Below are 4,735 nucleotides of genomic sequence, written 5' to 3'. Positions count from 1 at the left end.
AAAAAAAAGAACTGGATATTATCCCTATTTCACACTTAAGGAAAGTGAGTCTTAGATAATATGAATAACCTGCCACTTTTCATAAAGTAATAATTGAAATAAATTAGATTGGAAACCTCTGACTTCACCACAAACAGTTTGCTCACTTATGAAGAGGGTCAAGGTACATTTAAGAGGTAACTGTACTTCATTATCTGAGATGAGGCACTCTTTGTGCTCACAGGCCAGGGAAGTAGGCTTAGAAATGGCTGAAACTAGAAAAAGAGTTATTTCTGGGGCATGAGGAGGGGTTGCAGTTCTTGATAATTGATAAATTCTTCTGCTGGTAGAAATGAACATGTAACTTCATCATTTACTTCCTAGCATACTCTTCTTCACTCATTAGTGTATTCCTTCAGCAGGCCAATTTTGAGCATTGACTATTTTTTTTCTTACATCACGCTATGTGCCCAAGTCCTCAACGGGTTTATGGTTTCAGAGAATGGCCGGCTTGTGGGTGAATAGGTTTACTAAATGTTCCAGGTGGAATAGCTTCAGAGAGTACCTTCTGAGAAGAGAACCACATTTAATTCCATTTTCATTGAAAAGAAGAAATGGAGACAAATAATAAAATACCCTCTTCATGAGGTTTCTGAGGATATTAAAGGAGTATCTTAAAATATTTAATTGTTGGCTAAGATATATCTTGAGATGAGTAATATCTTTTCTTCCATTCTAATTCACACTCTTAGTACATCCCCTTCTTTCTTTCTGGGAAGAATAATTGGCTCTTAGTTACTTTTCACACCTGCTAAGATTCCCTGGCTGCCTCCACAAAGCTTCTTCCAATGTGTGGCCTAGGGCAGATGACTACAGTTCCCTGCCATTTTTAGGGCTCCTTTCATATGCCGAGAGTTGTTTGCAGCCTACATCAATATATTTTATGTTTTCTCATCTCTAGTCTAACTATTAGGGTGCCTTCTAGTTACTGAATTGCTTCTCTTTACTGCTCTTCAGTAAATTCCATCTGGCCCACATTCTCTTACCCTCCCTTCCCAGGTCCTCATCTTTCACTTCTGACATAAGCGGAGACTTGTGCATATCTGTCTATCTATCTTGTGCCTATATATATATCTCACATATTTCAAGTCTTTAAGAGTTCTTTTACCTCTAGCCTATATGATATAACACCACCTAATTCTTACCTTATTTCTGGAACCAGTACCACCCATAAAAGTCTAATTCACTCACTGGCCTCAGACTGAGACTTCAGGAACAGAAACGAGATCTGTAATAAAATGCAGCCTGTGGGGGCCAGGAGTTGGGCTCTTTATCTTCCTTCAGAAGAACCCTTGAGGGAAACACTTATGCCACAGTCTCCAGGAAAAGAGCTATTTCCACCAGCTTTGCCTTCTTCCTAAGTAGGCTGATTCTCTAAAACCAATTTCCCACCTTCCTCCCTTCTTCCTGCTCCTTTTCTCTTTTGTTTTTCTCAAGATGCTCTGATACAAAAGCCTTTCCCACCTAATCTAGCCTTACAACAGCCTATTTAAACAAATGTTAAACCAATTTTTTAACAGGAATATAAAGTCTGATGATTAATATATATTGATGATTTATAAAGATATGTTCTTCATGAAAAGTATAATGTTGAAGTTATATTCATCTCCCTGGTTTTGATTAAGTTTTAACTTTCAGTCATGAATAATGATGCTTAACTCTGTTGCCTAAGATATGTAAATATACATGCTGAATGGTTAGTAGAAAACATGTGAGTCATGAGTATTTTGGACATGTTTGTATTCCATTGTTTGTCTTCTTTGGCTGTTTAGTGTTTGTTTTTACTTTTTCTTAATTTTCAGTTTGATTGTGATGTGCCAAGGCATAGCTTTCTTTGTTTTTATTCTCCTTGATGTTTGCTTAGCTTTTTGAAGCTGTAAATTTATGATTTTTACCTAATTTGGAAAATTTTATTAATTATTTTTATTTTTTATTATACTTTAATTTCTGGGGTACATGTACAGAATGTGCAGGTTTGTTATATAGGTATACATGTGCCATGGTGATTTGCTGCATCCATCACCTCATAATCTACATTAGGTATTTCCCCTAATGCTATCTCTCCCCTGGCCCCCAACACCCCGATAAGCCTTGATGTGTGATGTTCCCCTCCCTGTGTCCGTGTGTTCTCATTGTTCAACACCCACTTATGAGTGAGAACATGCAGTGTTTGGTTTTCTGTTCTTGTGTCAGTTTGCTGAGAATGATGGTTTCCAGCTTTAATCCATGTCCCTGCAAAGGACATAAACTCATCCTTTTTTAAAAAAAAATTATTTATTTTACTTTAGGTGCATACTATATCGGCATTTCTCCCCATGTTATCCCTCCCCACCCTCCCCTTCATCCCCAGCCCCCATTGTCTCTCCCCTACCCACCCCCCGCCCCCAGTGTGTGATGCTCCTCTCCCTGAGTCCATGTGTTCTCGTTGTTCAACACCCACCCATGAGTGAGAATATATGGTGTTTGGCTTTCTGTTCTTGTGTCAGTTTGCTGAAAATGATGGTTTCCAGATCCATCCAAGTCCCTACAAGGACACAAATTCATCATTTTTTATGGCTGCGTAGTATTCCACGGTGCATATGTACCACATTTTCTTTGTCCAGTCTATCGTTGATGGGCATTTGGGTTGGTTCCAGGTCTTTGCTATTGAACACAGGGCTGCAATGAACATACATATGCATATGTCTTTATAGTAGAATGATTTATAGTACTTTGGATATATACCCAGTAATGGGATTGCTGGGTCAAATGGAATTTCTATTTCTAGATCCTTGAGGAATCGCCACACTGTCTTCCACAATGGTTGAACTAATTTACACTCCCACCAACTATGTAAGAGTGTTCCTATTTATCCACATCCTCTCCAGCATCTGTTGTCTCCAGATTTTTTAATGATCACCATTCTAACTGGCGTGAGATGATATCTCAATGTGGTTTTGATTTGCATTTCTCTAATGACCAGTGATGGTGACTATTTTTTCATATGTTTGTTGGCCTCATATATGTCTTCTTTTGAAAAGTGTCTATTCATATCCGTTGTCTACTTTTGAATGGGGTTGTTTTTTTCTTGTATATTTGTTTTAGTTCTGTGTAGATTCTGGATATTAGCCCTTTGTCAGATGGGTAGATTGCAAAAATTTTTTCCCATTCTGTTAGTTGCCAATTAGCTCTAATGATGGCTTCTTGTGCTGTACAGAAGCTCTGAATTTTAGTTAGATCCCATTTGTCTATCTTGGCTTTTATTGCCATTGCTTTTGGTGTTTTAGTCATGAAGTCCTTGTCTATGCCTATGTCCTGGATGGTTTTGCCTAGGTTTTTTTCTAGTGTTTTTATGGTGTTAGGTTTTATGTTTAAATTTTTAACCCATCTGGAGTTAATTTTGGTGTAAGTTGACAGGTAGGGATCCAGTTTTAGCTTTCTGCATATTGCTAGCCAGTTTTCCCAACACCATTTATTAAACATGAAGTCCTTTTCCTATTGCTTGTTTTTGCTGGCTTTGTCAAAGATCAGATTGTTGTAGATGGGTGGTGTTTCTTCTGGGGCCTCTGTTCTGTTCCATTGGTCTATGGCTCTGTTTTGGTACCAGTACCATGCTGTTTTGATTACTGTAGCCTTGTAGTATAGTTTGAAGTCCAGCAGTGTGATACCTCCAGCTTTTTGCTTAGGACTGCCTTGGCTATGCGGGCTCTCTTGTGATTCCATATGAAGTTTAAAGTCATTTTTTCCAGTTCTGTGAAGAAGGTCTTTGGTAGCTTGATGGGGATAGTGTTGAATCTGTAGATTACTTTGGGCAGTATGGCCATTTTCATGATATTAATTCTTCCTAACCATGAGCATGGAATGTTTTGCCATCTGTTTGTTTCCTCTCTTATTTCACTAAGCAGTGGCTTGTAGTTCTCCTTGAAGAGGTCCTTTGCATCCTTTGTTAATTGTATTCCTAGGTATTTTATTCTCTTTGTAGCAATTGTGAATGGCAGTTTGCTCTTGATTTGTCTCTTTGTTAGTCTGTTATTGGTGTATAGAAATGCTTGTGATTTCTGCACATTGATTTTGTATCCTGAGACTTTGCTGAAGTTGCTTATCAGTTTAAGGAGATTTGGGCTGAGATTATAGTTTATCGTTTTTTTATTGCATCTATTTGATTCTTCTCCCTTTTCTTTTTTATTAGTCTGGCTAGCGATCTATTTTGTTGATGTTTTCAAAAAACCAGCTCCTGCATTTATTGATTTTTTGAAGGGTTTTTGTATCTCTCTCTCCTTCAGTTCTGCTCTGATCTTAGTTATTTCTTGTGTTCTGCTAGCTTTTGAGTTTTTTTTTTTTTTTTGATCTTCCTCCTCTAGTTCTTCCAATTTTGATGATATGGTGTCAATTTTAGATCTTTTCTTGTTTCTCATGTGGCCATTTATTGCTATAAATTTCCCTCTTCACACTGCTTTAAAGGTGTCCCAGAGATTCTGGTAAGTTGTGCCTTCATTTTGATTGGTTTTGAAGAACATCTTTATTTCTGCCTTCATTTCATTGTTTATCCAGTCTACACTCAGAAGCAACTTGTTCAGTTTCCAAGCAGTTGTGTGGGTTTGAGTATGTTTCTTAATTCTGAGTTGTAGTCTGATTGTGCTGTGGTCTGATCGACTGTTTGTTATGATTTCCGTTCTTTTGCATTTGCTCAGGAGTGATTTGCTTCCAATGATGTGGT

Source organism: Sapajus apella, unplaced genomic scaffold (genome assembly GCF_009761245.1).
Source record: "Sapajus apella isolate SASKATOON/1434 unplaced genomic scaffold, GSC_monkey_1.0 scaffold106, whole genome shotgun sequence".
Lineage (NCBI taxonomy): Eukaryota > Metazoa > Chordata > Mammalia > Primates > Cebidae > Sapajus > Sapajus apella.
Note: the sequence above shows the minus strand (reverse complement) of the source record.